The sequence below is a fragment of the Gopherus flavomarginatus genome, assembly GCF_025201925.1.
Source record: "Gopherus flavomarginatus isolate rGopFla2 chromosome 13 unlocalized genomic scaffold, rGopFla2.mat.asm SUPER_13_unloc_3, whole genome shotgun sequence".
Lineage (NCBI taxonomy): Eukaryota > Metazoa > Chordata > Testudines > Testudinidae > Gopherus > Gopherus flavomarginatus.
Window position 1 is genome coordinate 3,643,148 of NW_026114611.1, and position 25,836 is coordinate 3,668,983.

Sequence of the window (25,836 nt, forward strand, 5' to 3'; positions counted from 1 at the left end):
AGAGGCAGCTGTGTCTCAGGGCTCTGCAAACTGCACCCATTAAGCCCCTTCTCCTTTGGGGAATGATTCAGGACAATTTCCCAAAGAAAGGAAGAAAATTTGCTGCAGGTCAAACAGGTGTGAAAATATCCCAAATCTGAGATTGTTAAATTAATATTGGAGAATTAAAGAAAAAATGGGGCAAAATCTGAAAAGGAGACTAGAGAAAGTGTCAATAATTTCTCCAGCAGCACCGACCCCTCATGGAGCCCTTGCTGCTTTTACAGCTGAGAGGAAACTTCCTCTCTCTGATGTCTGGCCATGGTGGAAGTGGTGACCCAGTGAAGCTGACTTGAGGCTGATGCAAGATAAGCAAAGCAGAACCAGCTGCCCAGGGTACGGGGTTGGAAGTCAGAATAGGGGGGTGGGCCTGGGTTCCCCTACATCAGTGGTTCTCAACCAGGGGTACATGTACCCCGAGGGTACGCAGAGAACTTCCATCAACGCATCTAGTTAATTGCCTCATTTTACCACAGGCTACAGAAAAAGCACCAGCAGAGTCTGTACGAACTGACATCCCCGCACAGAGAGTGACTCGTACACATGGCTCTGTGCCCCAGGCACTGACAGGGGAGCGCAGGGCTCACACCCCTGGGGTGTATGGATAATTCTCAGGTACAAGGAGACGGTTGCCAGCCACGTGCAGTCCCCGGGCGTGGGGACAGGCAGCTGTTTCCAGATCGGACGCTCAGGGCCCACAAGTGACCTGCTGCCCGACACCAGCTGCTGGACTTGCCTCTTGGGCAGGAGACCCCCCAGCCCCTCCCCCACTCTACCCCCTAATCTCCCCTCCCCTCCCCGAGCTGGGGGGAGAACCCAGGAGTCCTGGCTCCCAGCCCCGCCCACCCCCGTGTTTCCATAGGGCTCCACCCAACGCCCCCCCCCCCAGTGGGGCAGCCCCGCGGGGCACATCGGGGCGGCACAGACGAGCCCAGGGGAGGAGCAGGCGCCCGGCAGCCCCCACCGCACTGGGGGGCGCCGCGCTGCGGGGGGGCGGGGCCAGGCCGAGACCCCGGGACACGAGAGCCCGCGTCAGAAGCCGGAGCCTGGGGAGGGCGGGGCCGGGGATCTCTGGGGGGCGGGGCAGGAGGTGTCCGATTGACCCAGGGACCCGCCCTCTCCTACACTCGAGATGACGGAAGCGCCCCGGGGCAGGCTGGAAGTTGTAGTTCCTGGCCCGTCTCACAGCGGAAGTGATGACCAGTTACTCAGGCAACCCGACCCCTCCCGGTGCACACTGGGAAGCGTAGTTCTCCCTCTCACATGCGGCCTCTATTGGAGGAGGGGCCGTAGCTCGTCAGGTCGCCGCGCCCCTCCCCGCTCCCTGATTGGCGGAGAGAGCGCGGGACAGAGACTCGGCGCGTGGGGTGCGGGCCTGGTTCCCTCGCCCCGAGGCTTCGCTGCCCCCGCCCCCTCCCCACAGGGAGCCGGGGGGGGCACCAGTGGGACCTGCCCCGGCACTGCGGGGGGGACGCGGACTCGGGGGCAGCCGGCGGGCGGGGCCGGGCCGAGGGGCGCTGAGGCGGGATGGGGAGAGGCGGCTCCGCACGGGGGGGCCGGGGGCTCAGACACCCAGTTCCAGGGCGCCAGGCCCAGCCCCTGCCCCGGGAGCAGCCCCGGGCCCGTGGGAGCCGGGCGGGGGGGGCACAGGGCAGAGGCAGCGCAGAGTGAAAGGGCTTCACCCCCCCCCCCGCTGGGCCTGGGGGGGCAACGGGGGGGGGCTGAGCTGCCTGGGAACAGCCCCACAAGCGGCAGCCTGGGGCCGCGGGGCCTTCAACCTCCCCCAACCTGCCCCCCCGGTGTCCACCCCCCATTTGCTGTGACTCTCCTGCCAGCACCGCCCCCTCCTCTCCCTCTGTAGGGCCCCTACAGCACCTTCAAGCCCCCACAACCTGCCCCCCCAGTGTCCCATCATCTGTTGTGACCCTCTCGCCAGCCCCACCCCCATCTGTGGGGATCCCTCAGCCCCCAGCATCCCCTCCCCCATCGTGTACACTCTGCCTGGCCTTTCCCTGTGCCCCGACCTCCTCCTCCCCCCTGTCCTCAGCACCCCGACACTGACCTCCTCTCGCCCCATTCCCCACATCCTCCTCCCCGTCCTCAGCACCCCGCCCCCCCTTCCTCCTCCTCCCCCATCCCTGTTCTCAGCGCCCCACCCCTAATTGCCTCCAACCCATTTCTCATTGCTGGGCCCCACTTTCCCATCCTCCCACTCCCCCAGATCATCCCCAGGGTGTGAGGTTCCTCATCTTCAATCTCTGCTACACCCAAACCTGCCAGGTTCCCCTTTTCAACCACTGTGGGGTTGTCCAACCCGCCGACACCCATCCACTCTGGGCTCTCTAAATCCCACATTCCCACAATGCTCCTTGGTAACCCCTCCCTCTTCTATCTCTAATCCCCCTATTCCCTTCCCTTAGGTCCTCCTGGACACCCCAGCCCACAGTCAGGCCTCCACATACATCCCAGTCATTCTCATGCTGAGCTAGTTCTTCAGGGACCCCCACAGCCCAGCAAACTTCTCCATCCATGAGCCCCATGGACCTGTGGCCGGGAAGGTGAGGAAGCTCCTACTTTGGCTGGGCTGGCTGTGGGTGTTAATGTTTTCCTGTCTTGTGTGTGCTGTGCTCACAAAGGGTTTTTGCTCCCTCGGGGTGGGGTGTGGTTTTGGCCGAAGATGAGGTGTTTTGGTAGCCCTGTGGATGCTGTGTGGTGTCTGGAATGGAGTGTGTGTGTTCCCATCATGCCCCTTCCCCTCTGCCTGCAGAGCTGAGGACAGACAGGTCTGAGGAGCAGAGCAGGAGCTCTGGGAAGGAGAAGAGCAATATGAAGATGGAGTGCAAGATGAGGCCAGATAACTTCTGTGGAGGAAGACATACTGGACAGGGCCTAGGATTGGGGAGACAACCAGGTGTGAGCCCCGGGTTCAGATTTCTAATTGTAGCTGTGATGGCAGAATGGGAGGAAGGTTGAAGCCGAAGCCCTGGGGTGCGGGAGTAGCGAGAAGAGGAGCCTCACCACCATTGCTTTTTCTTTTCCTCTTGTGTTGTGTTTCATACCAAGGGAAAAGAAGTCGCAGGAACGGAGTCCAGCCCTGAGGTGAGATGGAAAGTGATCGAGAGCAGTGACAGCGTGAATCCTGTTGATGTCAGGCAAGAGCTGCCTAACTGGGACAAGAGTAACCGTCTCTGTTGGTGAGATGTGTATCTGGTTTGGGAAGGGCTCTGGTCACAGCCGTCCTGGCTCCAGGCAGGGACTTCTTGTTACCTGGATGTTGGTTTCTGGACTAGCTTTGGCTTCAGGGGAGATGATGTTGCCATTTGCGAGAGCTGATCATCTCTCTGGCCAGGAGTGGTGTGTGCTCCCTAGCAGAAAGTTGGATCCATGAGGGTGACTCCCTGTTGTGAATTTCTTTCGTCCTCCTAGGTTTCTATCTCTGTGTTGGCCAACTTTCACTCAAACTCTCTCTCTTTCCTTTCATGGACACCTGTCATGTTCAGTTGCCTGCATTCTCTTCCTCTGCTCCCCCTCCCCCAGTCTCCTATGGGCTCAGCTGGGTCTATCTGCCCATGGGCAGGGTCTCTGCCGTACTGGGAAGGATGTGTCCTGCCTGCTAGGATTGAGGGTTGCTCCTCCCACCTCCTATCTTCAGGAAGACCTCATTGCTGTAACTAGGTCACAGTGTGAGTGGCCGTTCATGTCTTTGGGGCTGTGAGGTCTGAGACTGAGAGAGGTGGGCTCATGGTCGTGGCTTTGGGCAGAGGAGAAGTGGGGCTGGGATTAGAGATGCCCCTTTCACCCGCTAGCTCCATTATGCATCACCCAAAAGCCTCGCTCAGGGTCCACTATGCTTCCTTGTGCTAGGCACTGCAGGGACAATCAGAGGGACAGCAGGATGCATGAGGAAATAGATGAGTGCGTGAGGCAGATGGGTGAAGGGGTATGTGTGGCATACGTTGGGGATGGATGGGGGGTTGAGGGTTGGACGGACAGCGGGACAGATGGAGAGCTGCAGGGACGGATGGTGATGTCACAGGCTGGACTTGTGATGGGATCAGCTCATGGCCGCTGGCTCTGTCATGTCCTTCCCCCATCTGCCCGTCTGACTCTGGCCCTGTCTCTCACAGGCAGCACTCAGCGGAGTCTGGCCCTGTTGTTACACTGGTGCCTACATCCAGCGCACACCTGTACGTAATGTGCTCCTGGAGAGCTCAGGCAGGGAGAAGCGTGTGGCTCACGGCTGCTGAACCAGCTACTCCAAAGAGTGCCGCAGATCTCCCCTTCCTTGGGCAGCAAGAACCTGGGCAGGGGGTTCCCTGTCCCTCCTCGCTGCCAAAGCAGCCTGCTCAGCGCAGAAACCGAGGTCACCTGTCTCCACCCAGCCTCTAGCTGGAGCTGCTCCAGCCCCGAATTGCTGGTATCCAACCTGACCGGAGTTGGTGTGATGTCCTAGCGGAGTCCGTTCTTTCTCCCCGGTAGATTATGATTTTCCCCACTGCAGTTAGTTGCTCTTTCTCCGCTTCCCCATAGCCCCTCCCCAGTGATAGTGACCTCTGCTGGCCAGGCACGGGAGTGTCCTGTACGTGCCTTCTTGTAGGAGCAGTGACTCCTGGTGGCGAGGGGCAGCAATGCCTGGCATGTATCCCGCCTGGCATTGCTGCAGTGACCCCTGGTGGCAACTGAGGTCAGTTATCTGTGTGACCCCACTACTGCCATTGTGCCTGTTAGCGCTGGTGCGTAGATGAGGCAGGGCCCTGTATGTACATTAGCCATTGGAGCAGGGCCCTCTGTGTATCTCACTCTCATCTCATTGACACGTCTTCCCCAGGTGGGGCAGTCCCCTTTGTATATTTACTCCCCCCCAACCCCTATATTGGGCATGTGACCACTAATAGCCAGAGGAGTCAGTGCCCAAGCTGTATTCTTCACCTCCCCCAAGGGGGCAGGGTGCCTGGGTGGCTGTGTCAAGCAGTGCCCTGGGTGTCTTCCAACCCCTTTGTGGCAGTGAGCCCTGCTTCTGGTGTGTATCACTCCCCCACTAGGGATGTGCACGGTTGGCCCAGTATGGCAGTGCCCTTTGTGTAGCCCCCTCCCTCCCCCGCCCCCAGGGTCATCAGATAGAAAGTGTGAAGAATCAGGACAGGATGGAGGATAATAGGCACCTACATAAGAAAAAGTCCCGAATATCGGGACTATCCCTATAAAATCGGGACATCTGGTCACCCTATCCCCTCTACCCCTGTGCCAGGTATGGCAGGCACTGATCCCTGGCATTCCTGTGGGGCAATACCCTCTGTATATCCCCCAATTGGGGCAGTGACCCCTGCTGGTCAAGTGGGGCAGTGCCCTGTGTGTGTGTGTCCCCTATTTAGGTAGTGACCCCGATGGCTAAGTGAGGCAGTGGCCTTTGATTTCCTCTTCTCTCCCCAGCCCCCCCTCTCTCTAGGGTAGGGCCCCCAGTTGGGGCACTACCCGATGTGTATCTCTACTAATTGGAGCAGTGACCTCCCCGTGGTGCCCTGGTGTGGCAGTGCCCTATTGGTATCTCCCTCCCCCTCTCCCCACGCCATTGTGGTAGTGGCCACATTAGGCAGTGGCCTATCATCTCCACCGCAAAAGCGCCATTGCAGCAGTGCCACCTGGTGGCCATGTGCAACAGTGCCCCGCTTGTATCCCCCTTAACCTTTGCTGCAGTGACCCCAGGTGCTCAGTTTGAGTAGTAGCCTGTGTGTACCTCACCTCTTGGGGCAGTAACATGTGGGGCCAGCTAAGACAGAGCACAGTCTGTGACGTCTGGTGGCCACGTAGGGCAGTGGCCTGTATGTACCATCTCCTCTGGAGCGGTGACCACTGGTGTCTTGGTGCTAAGATGCAGCCACCTCTGGGTTACGTAGTGGGGCTGTTGACAGGACAGTGGGGACTGCCGCCCCTTTCCAGTAAGTAGGGGAAAGTCTGGTGTTCGGGGCAGAGTATTCCACCTTCTGTTGAACTGTGATGCTCTGAGCACCTTTCCCTTCCATGAAGAAGACCTTGTGTGACTCCAAAGCTGGTCCAGTAACAGGTATCACCTCACCTGCCTTGTCTCTCTGGTATTCTGGCCAGTGTCCAACTTCCCCTTCACTGTTGGTCTTAAAACTTCCTCCAAGCCTCTTCACCCAGTCCCTTAAGATGCCAAACCTCCCCTGGAGCCCAACCCTGGGGAGGGCACCCTATCTGAAAACCCTACGGCACCATGGGGGTGGTAGTGTCCACTGCCTCCATCTCCCACCAGCCAGGATGGGCCCCACAGCACAATGGGAGTGTTTGTGTCTCCTGCTTCCATTTCCTGACAGCTGCTGCCAGGCCCGGCCTAAACTTCTCATTTCTGGTGCGAGTCTGGAAGCAGGTGCTGCCGGGAAGGGTGGTGCTGGTGTCAGGAGAAAGCAGGAGGAGTAAGTGGGTCTGTGCTACTGCGGGGAGGTGCTTCCCTTGCTGTGAAAGGGCCCCGCTATTAGAGGAGATGTCATCTCCCTGCCCTGCCATGCTCTGCACCAGCCCCTGCTTGTCACGGGAGCAGGGCTGGCTCCAGGCACCAGGGTAGCAAGCAGGTGCTTGGAGCAGCCAATTCAAAGGGGCGGCCCGTCTGGTATCGGGTCAGCATGTCTGGTCTTTGGCGGAAATTCGGCGGCGGGTCCCCCTTTTCCTGTCTTAGTCTTTGAGCTGCCACCAAATGTCTACCAAAGAGGAAGGGAGGGAGGACTCGCCGCCGAACTGCCGCAGAAGAAGCAGTGTGGTTGAGCTGCCGTCAAAGAGCCACAGCTTTTTTTTTCTTTTATATTTACTTTCTCCACACCTGTCATGGTTTTATAGACCTCCGTCGTATCCCCCTTTAGTCGTCTCTTTTCCAAGATGAAAAGTCCCAATCTTATGAATCTCTTCTTAGACAGAAGCTGGTCCATATCCCCTCATCATCTTTGTTGTCCTTTTCTGAATCTTTCCCATTCCAATAGATCTTTTTTGAGATTGGGGCGACTGCATCAGCACACAGTATTCAAGATGTGGACGTACCGTGGATTGATATTGAAGCGATATGATAGTTTCTGTCTTCTTACCTATCCCTTTCGTAATGATTCCCAACACTCCGCTGCACATTGAGTGGATGTTTTCAAAGAACTATCCACAACGACTCCCAGATCTCTTTCTCAAATGGTAACAGCTAATTTAGACCCCATCTTTTTATAGGGATAGTTGGGATTCTGTTTTCCAACGTGCATTACTTTGCACTTAACAGCGCCGATGTTCATCTGCCATTTGGTTGTCCCGTCACCCAGTTGTGTCAGATCTCTTTGTGGCTCTTCGCAGTCTGCCTGGGAATTAACTATCTTGAGCAATTTTGTATCATCTGCAAATTTTGCCACTTCACCGTTTACCCCTTTCCCCAGATCATTTATGAATAAGTTGAACAGTACTGCTCCCAGTACAAACACCTGGGGATAAGAGAGGGAAGATCCTCTTCTGACGCTGGCAGACCAGGTGCCAGCTCACGCCAAGGCCCCTAGGCCTTACTGATAAGTGACAAACGCATGGCTGGAAACTAGTCTTGCTCACCTGTTTGTTAGTGTTGTTAAAACAGGCATTAGATTCATAAAAATGTGTTTAGAGTTTATGACTAGCTCGTCAGTTGCTGCATGCATTCTTCTCACCTATAATAGCCGTAGCCTGTGTTGTAAGGTGATATATAAGCGTTGGCACTAAAGCTGTAAACCCCCTTGCTGCCACTCCGCCACCAGTCAGGAGAGAAGCATTACCAAGTGTGAAATGCTAGTTTACCAGAAGAAGCGTCATCTCCTTTCCAACCTTTGCCACCTCACTCCATAACACCCCTCACACACCCACGAGGAGGCAGAGACCTGCACAAACACTTGCCCCCATCAGCTTGAGCTCTGGGGGAATGGAATAAAATCTCTGTCAGGAAGAAACTGTTGTCCCCACCCGCGATGCTGCTTGGACTTCAGGGAGACGGCATGCCTTCTAAGCATAAGCAAGGGATCCCGGCTGTTTGGCTAGGGTTAGCCCTAAAGGACATACAGATTTTGAGTGTTACAGCAGCTTCTACTACACCTGGGTGGCAAGCTAGAGTCAGGGTGCCCAAGGGGGCTGTCTGTGACTCCATGTTAAGGCTGTTCTTGTGCCTGAGGAGATCACACTTGATGCTTGGTGGGTGAGATCAAAGTGTGTGTGTAATACACAACCGTGAGGAACCTCACTGCCTGCCAGCCCCAGGCTCCAGGGGCTCCTGCTCTCTGGGGCTCTGGCTGCACTAGAAAAGTAAGTTTCAAGCTTGCCTGGTTCAGAAAACTGGAAGGGAAAGATAGAGAACCCACATTACATTTTTTAAACAAAGAATTCTCATGATTTATAAGTCACTGTTGTGATTTTGGGGATTTTCCAATAGTGAGGGTGGCAATAATGAGAAGTTAAGGGTAATTATTTAGCATTTAGATTACAGTCAGTTTTGGGGGAAAAAATCAGGCTTGGGGCCCTTGTGTGCCGGATGCAGCACGACATCTAGTGCCTTGTCTTGATCTTACGAACCAAGATACATAGAACGTAGGTCGGGTACGGAGAAGTCTGTGTAACTCGTGCAGTTGTTGATGTACACGTAATCTCAAATATTACCAAGCCCCCAACCCAAGAAAAACAAAAACAAAAAAAACAACCATCTCCCCAACAGACCCAGAGTCCGGAAAGCATTTGTCCCTCATACTGTTGAAAAGACTCACAGCAGAAAGAAGAAGTCCAGCCTCTTAAATAATTATCTAGCAAGACAAAGAAGAACCTCTCACATCTGCAGACTCACAAAACACTTCCAAGGAAGTGTAACTGTATTGTGTTTATCATAAAGAAACAAAACCACTAAAAACACCATATTTTTCTGCATTTTCAAAAAAAAATTTGCTTGAAAAAAAAATCATCACAGTTTAATTCTTTTCTGTTTTTCTAATGAGAAGGTTCTCCCCTAAAAAAGATACACTGTTCCTGGAGACACTGCAATACCAGATCCATGTATGGGGTAGACAAAGCAAGCTCCTGTTCTCACAAATTCTTCTCTTTCAAAAATCAAGGTAATACACAGTGCTCACCTCAAAGACAGGTTATAATGAACAGACACTATGCTTTGATCTTAGCTCCAGAGAGCCAAGAAACAATACTGACATTCTGCCACGCACGCACACCCCTGCGCCCACCCATTTCTACCTCACCAGGACGAGCTCCCAGACATGCAACAAACACCATAACTAGGGAACTCTATGGAAGACTGAATCATTTCCCCGAAATGACTCCAGTGGAAGAATTCAAAGCAAGAACCCTTAACACACAATTCTGTTCAAAGACAGACAAGTCTTGCAGATGCCTTCCTCTCCTTGGTTTCCCCTCTAGACTCCTAATTTCCATAAACCCACCCATTGACCTGTGACTACCAATCTCTCACTGTTAACTCTTATAGGAAACCAGGGCAAAGAAAGCCTATGCAAGCGCTATTCCGCAGCCCCAGTGCTCTTTTCTGCTCCTTCCCACGCAACTATATCAAACATACAGTCAATTGCATCAAAGCAGTTCCTTGCTATTTGGGGCATTGGTGCCCCTTAGTCCCTCTGAGGTGATCGGCTGGTTCCTTCTGGCCTTAAATGCTAGGAATCTGACTCAAATGGCCACAAACTTCCTCCTCTTCTGCTCCTATGAACTATCCCTCATCTGGGCAAAACATTTAAAAACACTGGTGTTTTCCCAACAGGAAAGGGATGGATAATTTCTCTTCTGTGGGGAGACGAGGGAAACCATGCAATTACCTTCTGGAAGGTATATTAAGGAGGGTGGCGTAAGAACCCTCATGGACTAGATTAAGAAAGCAGCTCTTTAACTGACCTTCCAACAATGACAAACTGAAATCCGCAAGAGCAGCCTTTCAACTCAGGGACCCAAAAATAAGCTGTTGACAATAACTAACCCAAGAGTTACAAATGACTCCAAACCATACACTCTTAGGACAGACCAAACGTTAACACAAACAACAACGCAATTCTTTGCTGCTCTTTAAGTGTGATAACCAAAAACTTATGAAACCAAAGAGCCAGCAGAATACACACCACAAAACAGTCCCCTGTTAGCTAGGAAGCCATCTCACTAACACGATGAGCTCAAAAAAAAAAAAAAAAAGGGGGCAAAAAATCCCACACAGTCATTTTCAGAGCTCTCAGTTGTTTTCATACACTAATAGAAAAGCTTGAGTTACTGACACTAGTTGAGATAGTATCCTTCTGTTTTTTTCACAACAGGGAACTGCCTTACCAAAACAAAGCCTCAAAAAAATTGGGTACAAATTCATAAATGCTCCTCTCCACAAAAATCTTTAGTAAAAGGCAAAAGATTTATACAAACTGGGAAGGGGAGAGAAGAAAAAGAAGAAGAAGAAAGAAAGAAAAAGAAAAAGAAAAAAAAAAGCAGAGTCTCTGCCGGGGCAACTGCATATCCTACCACAAGTCAGGGTGACTACTCTCACAGCCCACTAAACTGCTAGCTTTTAGAGGAAATGGAACTGAACCGATTGACAGCCTGAGTTGGATCATGGGAACCGGGGACACAGGGAGCAAAACCAGCCCCTTGACCAGGGACTCGCTTCACTGCAGGCAATGCACTGTGGGTATGCAAATAAGATGCTCCGGCCGTCTCCGGTGCTCAAAGGAGTCTTGTCTCCGAGCTGCCTCTGCTCCTTCCCCAGCTGGGCGGAGATTGGGATGCAGTGAGGGTGGGGAAGCTGCTCTCCTGAGACAGTCCTGCTGATGGCCAGGCACATGGAGGACGGAGCCCGGATGAGAAGCCAGAGGGCACTTGGCCCACAGCTAAAATCTGGAGCAAAAGCACACACTTTGCAAAGGAACAGGAGCCGGGATCTCAGACATGAGATTCTATCTGCCGGCCGGGGTGCGACCCCGTGTTGTACTTGCTGCTTGGTCTGTCTCTCCTGCAAAGTAGCTGGCCTCAGATCCTTGGGGTTCGCTGAGCTGCAGCTCACCTTGATACACGGGAACAGCTTAAAAATCATGGCCTCTCAGGGTTGGAAGGGACCTCAGGAGGTCATCTACTCCAACCCAATCCCCAACTAAATCATCCCAGCCAGGGCTTTGTCAAACCTGACCTTAAAAACCTCTAAGGAAGGAGATTCCACCACCTCCCTAGGGAACCTATTCCAATGCTTCACCACCCTCCTCATGAAAAAGGGTTTTCCTAATATCCAACCTAAACCTTCCCCACCGCAACTTGGGACCATTGCCCCTTGTTCCGTCACCTGGTACCACTGAGAACAGTCTAGATCCATCCTTTTTGGAACCCCCTTTCAGGTAGTTGAAAGCAGCGATCAATCCCCCCTCATTCTTCTCTTCTGCAGACTAAACAATCCCAGTTCCCTCAGCCTCTCCTCATAAGTCATGTCTTCCAGCCCCCTAATCATTTTTGTTGCCCTAGGCTGGACTCTTTTCAGTTTTTCCACATCCTTCTTGGAGTGTGGGGCCAAAAACTGGACACGGTACTCCAGATGAGGCCTCACCAATGTCGAATAGAAGGGAACGATCACGTCCCTCGATCTGCTGGCAATGCCCCTACGTATACAGTCCAAAATGCCGTTAGCCTTCTTGGCAACAAGGGCACACTGTCGACTCATATCCAGCTTCTCATCCACTGTAACCCCTAGGCCCTTTTCTGCAGAACTGCTGCCTAGCCATTCGGTCCCTAGTCTGGAGCAGTGCATGGGATTTTTCCGTCCTAAGTGTAGGATTGGGCACTTGTCCTTGCTGAACCTCATCAAGTTTCTTTCAGCCCAATCCTCTAATTTTTCTAGGTCCCTCTGTATCCTATCCCTACTCTCCAGCGTATCGACCGCTCCTCCCAGTTTAGTGTCATCTGCAAACTTGCTGAGAGTGCAGTCCAAGCCATCCTCCAGATCATTAATGAAGATGTTGAACACAACCAGCCTCAGAACCAACCCTTGGGGCACGCCGCTTGATATCGGCTGCCAATTAGACGTGGAGCCATTGATCACTACCCGCTGAACCCGACGACCTAGCCAGCTTTCTGTCCACTTATAATCTATTCATCCAGCCGATACTTTTTGAACTTGCCGACAAGAATACTGTGGGAGATTGTATCAAAAGCTTTGATAAAGTCAAGGAGTAACACCTCCATTGCTTTCCACTCATCCGCAGACCCAGTTATCTCCTCACAGAAGGCAATTAGGTTAGTCAGGCGTGACTTGCCCTTGCTGAATCCATGCTGACTGCTCCTGATCACTTGCCTCTCCTCTGAGTGCTTTAGAATTGATTCCTCGAGGACCTGCTCCATGATTTTTCCAGGGACTGAGGTGAGGCTGACTGGCCTGTAATTCCCCTGATCCTCCTTCTTTCTTCCCTTTTTGAAAGATGGGCACTACATTAGCCTTTTTCCAGTCATCTGGGACCTCCCCCGATCACCATGACTTTTCAAATATAGCCAGTGGCCCTGCAATTACACCCGCCAACTCCTTTAGCACCCTCGGATGCATCGCATGCAGCCCAAAGGATTCTTGCTCGTCCAGCTTTTCTAAATAGATTTGAACCACTTCTTTCTCCACAGTGGGCTGGTCACCTCCTCTCCATGCTATGCTGCCCAGTGCAGCAGTCTGGGAGCTGATTTTGTTCGTGAAGATGGGGACAGTGGGAAGCATCAACTACATTAGTTTTTTCCACATCCTCTGTCACTAAGTTGCCTCCCTCCTTGAGTAAGGGGCCTACATTTTCATTGACTTTCTTCTTGTTGCTAACATACCTGAAGAAACTCTTCTTGTTGTTACTCTTAACATCTCTTGCTAGCTACAACTCCAAGCATGAGTTGCCCTTCCTGATTTCACTCCTGCCTGCCTGAGCAATATTTTTATACTATTCCCGGGTCATTCGTCCAATCTGCCTGGCTGGGGGGAGGATGTAAGCAGGGTCGCTATGAACTCTACCCTGCCATCTGTTGGTGATCTGTTGTAAAGGCCTTTTGAGGCTGCTGTCATTTGCATGGTTCCACCCACCCCGGATTGCATGATGGGGGTGCTTGTCCAAAGGATCATTTCGGCTGCTGTGGGATCCTCAGTCTCTTTCTTATTAGGGCAGTGGTAATAAAGTGCAGTTATTCCGGTGATATGAATCAAGGACAGTAGAACGGAACTTAGCGGTTCATGATTTCGGGACTCACCCGAACCTACATGAATGTCGTTACGCAAGGGACATGGGTTCCAAAACATGGTGAAATAAGAGAGACTGAAAAAGGATGTTTGTACTTAGTGCTATGGGTTTTGTGTGGATCCTTTAAACGCACGTTTTATGCTCTTTGTGTCTCTCTAGTTGAAAAGTAGGATGTTTTATGTTTCTAACCCATGTTTAAAACTAACCATAAATAAAAAGCGGTTAGTGACTCAAAGCAGTTTTCCAGTATTTCTAAAGGGCTATGCTGTGATCTGTTTTCCACACTAGAAGTTGAAAACAACTCCATAGTTGGGGAAAAAACTCCTCACCACTCACACAGCAAACAAATTTTGCAGATTGGATTCTGAGAGTTAAGCTGTGGGACACAGCTTTTGTGCCACACTCTGAAACCAGATTCTTAGTAACAAGTCAGGGCGTAGCTTTACACAAATTCTGGCCTCTGGGACCAGAGCTGGGGGTGGGCCCTCACAACTTTTGTGGCACATGCACCACCTCTGCAAATCAACCTTTGCCACCTCACTCCATAACACCACACACACAGCAGCTGCCTTTTACCTCTCAGAACCAAAACACACTCTGAAAGAGATCAAACGGCATAAGCTTAAGGCCAACGACTGCACCACTAACAACAACTCAAAGAGATTCAAAAACATCTCTGTCTTTACACACCAGGGACGTCAGAAACAAAACCAGCACACACCGGCTGCCAAAAGCCAAACAAACATCCATTCCAGCCTCCCACAAGCCTTGGGCATTGGGAACCCAGACCCCTTAATGATGAGTACTTTTCAGGGGAGAGTGAAGCTCTCAGGCCTCAAATGCCAGCTACAGTTACTCTCTCCTTGATCCAAAACGAACAGCAAAATACACTGCATTACTCCTGCCCCAATAACAAAGAGACTGGGGATCCCACAGCAGCTGAAATGACCGTTTGAACAAGCACTCCCATCATGCAATCCGGGGTGGGTGGAACCATGCAAATGACATCAGCCTCAAAAAGCCTTTACAACAGATCACCAACAGATGGCAGGGTAGGGTTCATAGCGACCCTGCTTACATCCTCCTGGCAGCCAAGAATTGGTGGTCCTGATAAATCACATTCACTATTATACTAACTCATTGGTATTGAATGCGAAGTTATGGCTAGCAAAAGTAGCCACCCATCTCTGCCTTGTAGCATCCAGCTTAATCCTTGTTAACACATAAGTCAGTGGATTGTTCTCTGTCCACACCTGAAACAGAGCACCACACAAGCAGTCTCGAAATTTCTCAGTGATGGCCCATTTCAAGACCAAGAACTGTTGCTGGTGGATGGGATAGTGAGTTTCGCTATCAGACAGTCCTCAGCTGGCAAAGCCTACAGATTTACATTTCCTTCCACTTCCTGGTACGGGACTGCTCCCAGACCCTCCAAACTGGCATCAGCATGCAGGATAAACCATTTGTTTGTGTTAAGAAGGACTAGGACTTGCACATGAATCAGTCAAATAATTATTTCCCATAAAGCCCTGTCACTTCTGTTATCCCGTCATGTCCCAAATGGAGAAGAGAGGAGCGCCTCCCGTGTCCCAGGCCAGGAACACCAGATTGGATGGGGGGAGGTGTTCATGACTCAATCCAGGTTTGCTAGTGCTGCAAAGGAGAAGATTTCCTTCCTCAGTCCAGGTCAACTGGAATTGTTGTTGTAGTGGGAGAGAGATGTCTCTCATCTGGTTCTTAGATGCTTTGGTGAGAGGGGACAGACAGAGGTTTTTTTTCCCCTTTGCAGCTCACATCGCATATTTCTTCTCTGGTTTTTGCTCTAGCTTGATTTCTCTCTTGCATCTCAGTTTTCTCTTTCTTGGCCTCATTCCAGACCATTCACAGCCCAATTCTCTATCCTAACCCTGAGTCCTCTACTGCACTCTGAATGTCTCATTCTAACCCCACCTCAGAGTCAGCACCTCTAGAACCAGTGCCTTCATCCCTCTGCACTCCAACTCTCTGTCCCATGTACCGTGATTTAGGGTGTACTAATAATATTAATTTGGATAATTTGATGAAAATTTAATTGATTAGCTTACATGTTATTTAATTTAATTGACTTACAAAGTTACATTTGCATTACTGCTATTCAAAAGATACATATGGCATTATATGCAACAAAAATTTGGTTAATATACTCACAGCCTTCCTTGATAACCTGGTGGTAAGAGACACAGGACCAGCCTTGCAGTTCAGGTTTCTCAATTCTTAAATGAAAGATGCAGTGCTTAGAAAATGCTAGTGTTACTTAGGGTTTACTTGAATATGTTAAACTTAAAATCAAAACCTAATAAACAAAGACTAAAAACGTAGGGAAACCGAACTTAGCCTAGTTCCCTTGAAACTTAAAATTTAAGAAAAAGTACAGCCTACTGATAGTACATAGAGAGAGAGTGGAGGAATTAAGTCACAATGATAGAGCAAAGTGCTCTAGTGAGGTGGGTTACCTCTTTTATAGGGCACAAGGGCCGGAAATCCTTCCTCCTATGCTCAAATTTCATTCCTCACCAAGAAAAAATTAGGGTACATTTACTTCATAGGCTAGTATGTTTGTGCTTGCTGATGACATGTACATATGCACATAAGTTACCTTGTAGTGTACCTGTTAAATCTGTGGGTACAACACTGAATAAAACCCTATGCTATTCTCCATTGTATATTGGTCTAAGTAAAGGTCTTGGATAGGCATGGGTACTTATCTTTTTAAGTAACGTGATAAAGGTCGATTTTCCTCTCTGAGTAAAAGGTCACAATATACATATGCTAACTTTGCCTTAGCTTAACATACAGGATATGGCCTGTAGGTTCTCGTAAGTCATGTGTCTCAGTCCCCTAATCATTTTTATTGCCCTCTTCTGGACTCTCTCCAGTTTGTCCACATCCCTTCTCATGTGGGTCCTATCCCCAAAAGTACTCACATTTTACCCCATTGGCTCCAAAATGCCGTCTTTTAATTTGTAAATAGGGTGCTACCATGGTCAAGTCACTCCCGAGCTCTCCAGTGGAGCCTGCTGGCGGAGAACAAGGTGAATATTAGCCAGGATGTCACTCAGTCAAATCCCTGTGCTCCCAGCAGGTGGTATCGGAAAGCTCCAAGATGGCTCATTTCCCTTTCTCTCATCAGCTTCAGGCCCCAGGGTTACAAATGCACAAACCAGTTGGGATTCTCCCCTGGCCTCAGGGTGTGGGGCTGCTCTGAGGGGATGGACTTGCACACTTGGGATATTAGTGCAAAGATACAATTTCAATTTCTCTTAGAGAAATTGGAGGGCAATTTATATTTGGTACAAATCTTATTTAGTGAAAGGAAAGCTGCAGTGACAGCCTGGCTACTGGGGTGCAAAACACCTTCCTCCTGGGAGACACAAGAAGTTAGAAATAGAAATTTACATCGTTTGTTCCAATGTTGGTACAGGTTTAATTTTGCTTCTGTGTAGGTTTGTTTCAGGCTGTGACCATTTTGGTTTATTGGGTTGTTTGGGTTTTTTTAGTTGGAATGGAGCTTTTAATTGACATTTGCTGGATTGAAATGGCTGACTCGGCAACACTAGTTTTGACATAGTTCTGCATATTTTATTACGATTTGACCAGTATTCAAGGATTCAATTCCTTTATAGGAGGTTTTAGTGGTCATGCTTATTTATTTGATGTTATTTTATCATTCTGCTGTAGCAGACTTTTTTGATAAAATGTTGAAATTATTAATTTACAGCATTTGTTAGTTTTTATTTTTACAAACAAAGTTTTTCTTAATGTTTGGGTTTTAAATTAAGCCTTGTTTTTGGTTTCAATTTTTCATTTAGGTTTTGGTTACTGATGGGATCTTTAAGAGAACTTTGGATTCAGTACTAAAATTTGGACAGATTTAGAATATTTTAAGTAAACCCTGTTTACTATTTTATTTTAATAAAGTTTGTATTGCTGTAAACCCTAGCCGGGGGGAGAGGAGATGAGCCTGGCCTTTAACTGAGAAGGAACAGAGGCTTGGCCCCCGTGAAGGGTGAGGCCAGGTGATGGGGGGCACAGCTCCCCCATTTTTTTTGTCTAGCCCATCTCAGGCCTGGTCTACACTATGCTGTTAAACTGATTTTAACAGCGTTAAATTGATTTAACGCTGCACCCGTCCACACTACACTGCTCTTTATATCAATTTAAAGGTCTCTTTAAATCGATTTCTGTACTCCTACAAAATGAGAGGAGTAACGCGAAAATCGATATTACTATATCGGATTAGGATTAGTGTGGACGCAAATTGACGTTATTGGCCTCATTATTTTACAGTAGCTACCCACAGTGCACTGCTCCAGAAATCGACGCTAGCCTCGGACCATGGACGCACACCACCGAATTCATGTGCCTAGTGTGGAGGCTCACAATCGACTTTATAATATCTGTTTTATAAAGTCGGTTTAAGCTAATTCGAATTTATCCTGTAGTGTAGATGTAGTCTCAGTCCCCCACTAAAGGAGAAGAGTCTGATGCCACCCCTGCTGGTCACTGAGTGTAATTGCTGCTCCATGGGAAACATGCTCTGTGCCTTACCCAGATTGCTGGGAAACACATTCTGTGCCTTACCGTGACTGGTCCGTGGGTGTCACTGCTCGTAGAGGGCAGACACACGCTGTGCATTACGCCACCTGACCAGTGGGTGTCACTGCTGTATCAAGGGAAACACCTTCTGTGCATTACCTAGAATGACCAGGAGGTGTCACTGCTGCTCCAAGGGATACATACTCTGTGTGTTACCCTGATTGGCCACTGGGTGTCACTGCTGCGCCAAGGAAAACACCTTCTGTGCATTACTCTGACTGCCCACTGGGTGTCACTGCTGCGCCAAGGGAGACATAAGAACGGCCAGACTGGTTCAGACGCAAAGTCCATCTAGCCCAGTATCCTCCTGTCTGCTGACAGTGGCCAGTGCCAGGTGCCCCAGAGGGACTGAACAGAGCAGGGAATCATCAAGTGATCCGTCCCCTATTGCCCATTCCCAGCTTCTGGCAAACAGAGGCTACAGGCAGCATCCCTGCCCACCCTGGCTAATAGCCCTTGATGGACCTATCCACTGTAAACTAATCTAGTTCTTTTTTGAACCCTGTTTTAGTCTTGGCCTTCACAACATGCTCTTGCAAGGAGTTCCACAGGTTAACTATGCAACTGCCCTGAGTTTACCCCTCCCTCCCCTGGCCAGGTTGTACATGGAAAAGAGGATGAGGATGAGGAGAGCCATGATGTGTCTATCAGTTGCTGGTGCCTCAGTTTCCTCTAGGCAGCAGTGCTGCAGGCTCCTTTGGTCTGTGCCCATGCAACTGTGTCTGGGGAAGGAGGAGTAAAGGCTCATGCTTCCCAGCCCCACGCCCCACCCCTAGCAGCTGGGGAATCCAGGCCAAATTTAACCCTGGTAGCTGGGCCGGGATTTGCCTGGGCTGGGGTAGGGCTGGGGAGGAATTGGGAGGGAGACAGATGCACCTGCTATGAGGAAAGATCCTCCCATTCCCTGCCAACTCCCTTCAGTCCTTGCAGCACAGCACCCCCTAGCATTTCTTTCTCTGTCATGGGAGCTGTCTGCTGCTTGCTTCTGACTTAGCATCATCTCTCCCCATCCTGGAGCACTGGCATTGCCCATCCAGTGCAAACAAGCAGGCCCCAGTGTGCCCTGTGGCACTGCCCTGCAATTGTGGGGGCAGCTGTTGGATGGAGCCATATCAAAATATGGGGGTGGGCAAGGCTGGGGACCAGGACTCCTGGGTTCTCCCCTCAAATGTGGGAGGGGAGTGGAGATTAGGGGGTAGAGTGGGGGAGGGGCAGGGCTGGGATCCAGGGATACTGCTTTTTCTGGTTTTCTCCACCTACTGCAGCTGCCTTGGTCCTTTCAATGTGTTTCTTGTTCCATATTCATTTGCTGACTTGTGTAACTCACCCCAGAGGTAGCTGCATCTCAGTGTTGGGTGAGGCACCCTTGGCTGCATCACCTCCTAACCACATCTCTCTCCCCCTTCGGGTGACCCTGCAGCACTCAGCAAACATCCACAAGATCATGGGGCACTTTGAGCATTGGGCTGGCAGGGGCCAGGCACCCAGCCCTCCCTCCAGAGAATGGGACCCAGCACTCCCTACTTTTTACAGGGATTAAAAAGGGGCAAAGGGGGGCAAATCAGAGGAGTGGGTGGCCAGGGTCTGAGCAGGGGGAGGAAATTGACTGGTCAGGGGGTCAAGCAGCTGGAGGCAGAGTTAGGAGAGAGACTGAAGGCAAAGTCAGGGAGGGGGGAAGGAGCCAGAGTTAAGCCCAGAGGGAGGCGCTACCAGAGGGTTAAACCCTGGCACAGGCAGGGGCAGAGGGGTAACAGTTATCCCGGTGGGCTGAGACTCCAGTGTTTGCAAACATGGGTGGGGGGAGCAGAGGGCTTTTTTACTTCCCCTCTCACAGGCAGCACCTCTCAGCATGGGCTTCCCAGGGCTGGGCTCTTAAAGGCACAGGCATCCCACTGCCTAGACACTGCAGCTCCTTTCTGATGTAACCAACTGAGGTGCTGCAGTAGGAGACTCAATTCAGTGAAACTGGGCATTCCCTATACGCCCCCCAATCAGGGGGCTGTGCACCCCCTTCCCCGAATTTCCCCAACAGCCCCTCCCTCAGTGGTCAGGTAGTTACATGCAGCGTTGCCAATGTTGTCATTGGTTGCAAATTTGAATGGAAATTGAAACGTTAACACACTTTAAAAGCAGATACAACGTATGAAAACTACTTGTACCTGAGAAAGTAAAATAGGTATGGAAAGTCTGGACAAAGCCAGGTTTCCTCACCCAGCTGTTGTGTTTGCTGACAATGTCGGTGCATTGGCTTCGGCAGTGTTGGCCGACCTTAGAATTTCAAATGATGATTTGTAAGCGACGTGTGAATGAGCTCTCCCCTGGCAGCTACTGATGACCAGGGTTGGGAGGAGGATTTGGGACCAGACTGTATTTACATGAACTCACCTACACTGCTGAGGTATCCAGCGGACAGAGCTGGGCTGCCTCTGCTCTAGGTGCCCGGAGGAGGGAAGGTGTGTGGGGCTCCAGTCTGGGAGTCTTCCTCCTGCCAAGCCCTGACTGTTAATCCCAGCCCTGTCACTCCTTTCTTCAAGCGCCATATGGGCCAGAGGAAAAGTGTGGTAGGAAGCAAAAGGGCCAAGCTTGTGAACATCAGGTGCAGCAGCAAGAATCCCAACTATCAGGGTAACAAGTTCTAGAGCCCTAACCCATTGTGGCCATCCCAGCCAAAGACCTGGCTCTAGGAGGTGTGAGACACCCAGCAGGAGGGGAAAGATTCACTCTTACACAGCTGGAGACAGGGAAGTTAAGCTCTGGAGTGTTACCATAAGCATCGGTGGCAAGTTTGTAGAAATTTTGGTGGTGCCCAGAACCTGCCCCCAAACTCCACCCCCACCTGCCTAAGGCTCTGGGAGGGGATTTAGGCAGGAGGTCTGGGCTTCAGATCCTGGGCTGGGGATTAGGGTGCAGGAGGGGTGCAGGGTTTAGTAGGCTTTAGGATGGAGTTTGGGTGCTGGGTGCAGGCTCCAGCAGGGTTGTAGGAAGGGGTGAGAGGTGCAGGCTCTGGGGGTGGGAAGGAGTGCACCCTCTGGGAGGGAGCATAGGGCTGAGGATGAGGGATTCATGATGCAGGAGGGGCTCAGGACTGGGGCAGAGTATCAGGGTTCAGAGGGAGCTCAGGGTTGAGGGGTGTTGGAGAGGCTCAGGGCAGCCTGCACTAGGACTCTGGGGCAGCAGTTCTACCCAGAATCCCTCTACTCCAGCAACAGGAGGAGGCAGGCCCCTGCTGCTTTTTGTCAGGCAGGGACGCACCACAGCAGGGGGAGGGGTGCCAGGGCCCAGGGGAAGAGACCCAACTCCAAATATTGCTGGAGCAGGGCCCCCAGCCCTGAATATACCTGGAGCCCGAGCACCGCAAATGTATATAACCTGCTGCCTATGACCACAAGCCAACACAAGGTGCCACTGAGATTTGAACTCAGATTACAGGATTCAGAGTCCTGAGTGCTGCCCATTACACCATGGGACCAGCTTGTGCTGCCTTCTCTACACATTGGTGAACCTCATGGGGCTGGCTTGTGTAAGGGGGCTCTTGGCTCTATACTAAAACTTAGTGTGTGTTTGGGGTGGGGGTTGGTTGGCTAGTTCCCAGCACCAATAGAAGGGGGAAGGATCAATGGGAAATCAGGACCCTGAGACTGACAGTCCCCAGGGACAATGGGGAGAGGCCAAAGCTCCAAGTTAGCTGCACTGACAGGCCAGGCAGTGTAATGAGGGAGTCACCAGGCCAGGGGGTCCCATCCTCCATGTGAGCTGGAACTGCCTGGGTGAGAGTGGGGCAGAGCTAAGGAGAGAGCAGGAGCCCGAGAAGAGCCGGGGAGCAGAGCTGTGCAGGTGTAGTGCTAGAAACTGCTGCATGTAGGAATTTGCAACCTGTAGCAGTTACTGATACCTGAGATTGTTCTTATTTGCTGACTTATCCTAACTGGCTAAAACTTGACAGTGGTTTCTCTAGCAAAGGCCAGTCCCTGGCCCCTTGGTCCAGACACCCTCCTTTATATCAGGCTAGGGTGACCAGATGTCAAAGATGAAATATCAGGACATGGGGGGCGGAGCAAAAAAAAAAAACCAGAGGGCCGCCCCGCCGCCAAGCGGCAGTGGCACAGCCCCATCTCCAACCAACTCTCGGCTCTGACCCCCGATACACCCCCAGCTCCCCCATCCCCTCACTCCTGGGCCCAGCCTGGGTTCCGAGCTCTGCAGCCGAGCCATGATCCGGGCCCTTCCTGCAGCTCCCGGGCAAGGGGTGAACCAGGCAGCTCCCGGCAGGAGCGTGTCAGCCCCACGTGTGTCTCTGCCCCCCGCCCACCTGGGCCCTGCCTGCTCCGCGCTGCCCCCAGCCCCATTGCGCTGCCCCGCAGGCTGCAGGGCTGGAGCAGCTTCCGCGCTGCGCTCCCGGCTATGGGCATGGCCTGTGTGCAAACCTGGGAGGGAGGAAGAATGCTGTGTGCTTGGGAAAGAGGCAGAGCCAGGGCAAGGATTTGGGGAGGGATCCAATGGGGCAGTGAGGGGGTGGGGCTGGGGGCAGGGCCAGGGCCAGGATTTGGGGATGGATCCAATGGGGGAATGAGGGGGCGGAGTTGGGGGGGGGCAAGTATCCCTCCAGACTATGCCTGTGTGTCGGAGCAGAGGACAAAGTTATTTGTTTGTCCAGGGTCCCGACCAAACATCGGTCGGGACGCGGGACAAACAAGCAAATATCAGGACAGTCCCAATAAAATCAGGACGTCTGGTCACCCTACATCAGGCTTCAAGTTGAGAATCATTTCCCATTCCCGCTCTGCAGGAGGGGAGACTTTTAAACGCGCTGTCTGTGTGACTGCACATGGCTAAGCAAAGAGAACAAACCCCAATCCCCCCAGTGCTTTGGGAGCCAGGTTTGTGGTGGGAATTTTGTGGTTCAGATGACTTCACACCTGGGCATTGTGATTTTTTACCAGTTTCTCTGGCATTGGGGCATTTTTGTGTTCACAGCTGTGATGGCCGAGTGGTTAAGATGTGGGAGTTGAAATCCAATAGGGTTTCCCTGCGCAGGTTTAAATCCTGCTCCCAGTGAGGCCTGTGTTTTAGCCAGTCTCTAATCCCGGCAACACCTCTGTACAACCCCCTGAGACACTCTCAATTCTCTCCCCACCCCAAGTAAATCCTGTTCTGCTCCTTTCATAGAGATCCCTGGGGCACCACCTCACACTGTGACCCTGAGGGGTCAGGCAAACTCTCAGCACCTGAAGCCGCTGGCACTCACCTGATGCCCCATAGATCAGCCATAGCCCTGGTTCTGCTCCTCTCTCTAGAGTGCGAAAAGAGCCAAGTCAGCGACTCCATGGGAGCTATGGGGCTGCAGAACCAACAGAGAAAAAATAGGTGCTCAGCGCCCATTGACAGCCAGCTCCTCCTCCACACTACAGGCCTTGCTGACAAGCTCCTCCTCTTCCCTTTCAGTGCCTCTCACTTGCCAGTGATCAGCTGTTCAGTGGGGTGCAGGAGGCACTGGGTGGGGAGGGGAAGGAGCAGGGACAGGAAGAGCTGGGGGTGGGAGAGGAATGGGTCAGGAAGGTGCAGGAAGGGAAGAGATGGGACAGGATGGGGTGGGGACTTGGGGGAAGGGGTGTAGTGGGGGCAGGGCCTGGGGAGGAAAGGGGGGGATTTGTCCCATACCCCAGACCCCTCTAGGGCCGGCCCTGAAGGGAAGCACTGACTATTACAGTGGTAATAAAACTGACCAGCATTGCGGGGGAGGCTGAGGGAGATCTGCACTCATCAGGTCTCTTCTCTCCCCCACGGTGAGCCAGACACTGCTCTCTCCTGACTCTCACTCTAGCAGCTGGACGCCAAGGAACCATATCCCCACAGGAAGTTCATTGAGTGTCCCTGTGGTGCTGGGGGGGCTGGCGCTTCTGCTGGCTCTGGGGCTGGCAGGGGGGTTGATGTCTGCACACTCGCAGCTGCCAGGCCGGAGGGGGCACTTGGGACCTTACCAGACTGGCTCAGTGAAGACGGGGGGTTGACAGAGCAATACAGACGCTCTCCAGGCACGGAGCCGCATCCGCCCATGCAGCCAGGCAATGAGCATTTCCCACAGCCTGGAGCCGAGGGGGAGGCAGCAGCTGCTGTTCCAGCTCCTGAGGGACAGGCCCTGTCAGCCAACAGACACTTCTTACTCACCTCAGCTAATGGTGCCGGGTTCCTCCAGTGGGGGTGTGGAGCAGCCGTTTGTTTTCCTGTCCCTTTTGTGTGCAACTGCTGACAAAAACATTCCAGATAGGGAAGCAACTGGCCAAAATGTTTTCACGCAGGTGCCAAAGTAGCTCAGTTGGGTGAGCGTTAAACCAAAGCTCTAAAGGTCCCTGGTTCAATCCCTGGGTTTGGCAGACCTTGTCATCCCTCTTTATGCAGGGGATGTTTTCTGGGAGCACAGCAGTGCCTGCACCCAAGGTGAGTTCCTGAGTTTGGGCTCTGCAGTAGGAAAACATAGAACAGGCTTCTGCCCCTAGATGGCCCACCTCACCTTTAATAATGAGAACTGTCTTTCCCAACATGGTAGGAAGAAAGTGAGGCAGGGTAGCCCTCAGGAATGGTGCCAGAGGGCTGCTGGGCAGTGACAGGCAGGGATTGGGGATGGAAGCTCCTCTGTGCAGCTGAGCAATGGCAGTACCAGGGAAGGGGCATCTGTTAAACTGACCCAGCACACCTCTCCTCCTCTGGGCACCTAGAGCAGAAGCAGCTGGTGCTGATGGCTCCAAGGGCAGGCTTAAAAGCCATAGAGCAACTGAGGTCAGAGCTAGAGGAGGGCAGGACCATGCCTTTGTGTGGCCTTCAGACAGGCACAAAAACACTTAGCCAGGCTGCTCCCTGCCATGCCAAACACCCACTGAAGGTCACCAGCATGCGGGGCAGCTGCTGATGCTCTGTGGATAACATCATAAATTGGTAGGAAAGCAGGGCCAGCCCCCATGGTGAGGCCTCTGACTGGTCCCACTCAAGGTGCTCACTTTTGCAGTGGGGCAGGAGATTTTACCCCAAGAGGCTTTTCCCAAGCTGGCGAGAAGCAGAGAAACACCCAGGCTCCGAAGACGCTATATAGTAAGTACCCTCCAGCACAGGGTCAGGTGCACACGCCAGCCCGGGCAGTCACCCACTTTCTTTGACAAGTCAGGAATGGCAAAGGCTAGACTGGAAGCACCTGGGTCTCATGTCCCAGCCTTTGTGACACCCAACCCCCAACTCCTTCCCGGGGCTCTAGCTGAAGCCAGAGCATTGGCCTGAGCAGCCAAGAAGAGGTTCCAACCCTGAAGGGAACAGGACTTTCAGCACAATGGTAAAACTGCAGAAACACAACCACCAAGGGACTCCAACCCTCAATCTTTTGATCCACACTCAGATACCTTATCCATTAGGCCACATGAGGGTTCCCTATGACTTTTTTTGCCTCTCTTTTGCCTACCTGCTCGCTCTTGTGGTGAATGGTGAAGATGGTTTCAACAAGCCCAGGCAGCTCAGTTGGTAAAGCATCAGGCTCTTAATCTGAAGGTTCAAGCCCCTCTCTGGGTGCTCAGGTTTTAAGTGGCCTTGTGTGCCAGGAGCCAAATGATTCCTGGTGCTGTCCACCAGCCACATGCAGATTCCCAGAATCCATGGCCATTTCCTGGAAAGGTTCCTTTCCTCAGGAATCAGGAGAGAGGCCACATCCACAGGAGCAGGCCTAGAACAAGCAGTCTCTGGCTGGCAGGAAGCGCTGTGGGGCCAGGTGCTGAGAAAGCTCAGAGGGAGACCAGCAGAGATGAGGGGAAGAGAGACAGAGAAGCAATGAGTACAGAGGGCAAGTGTACAGGGGGTTCAGGTCCGGCTATAGTGGGGAACTTCCCTGGTTTATACATGACCCTGGTGCAATTGGCCAGAGAAAGGATCTCAGTCCCCACCC

At 52.0% G+C, this 25,836-nt stretch overlaps 1 long non-coding RNA gene and 3 other non-coding genes across 4 annotated transcripts in view; 2 read left to right on the forward strand and 2 right to left on the reverse strand.

Annotated features, from left to right (window-relative positions):
• The window catches only part of LOC127041583 (uncharacterized), a 222,517-nt gene that overhangs the window by 184,018 nt on the left and 12,663 nt on the right, over positions 1–25,836 (forward strand). The window lies entirely within an intron of this gene.
• On the reverse strand, positions 9,042–9,228 carry LOC127041599 (U2 spliceosomal RNA). Its single transcript, XR_007771690.1, has one exon. It is a non-coding gene; the product is annotated as a U2 spliceosomal RNA (small nuclear RNA).
• On the reverse strand, positions 10,361–10,477 carry LOC127041619 (U5 spliceosomal RNA). Its single transcript, XR_007771708.1, has one exon. It is a non-coding gene; the product is annotated as a U5 spliceosomal RNA (small nuclear RNA).
• Positions 24,214–24,286, forward strand: TRNAF-AAA (transfer RNA phenylalanine (anticodon AAA)). The gene has a single exon. It is a non-coding gene; the product is annotated as a tRNA-Phe (tRNA).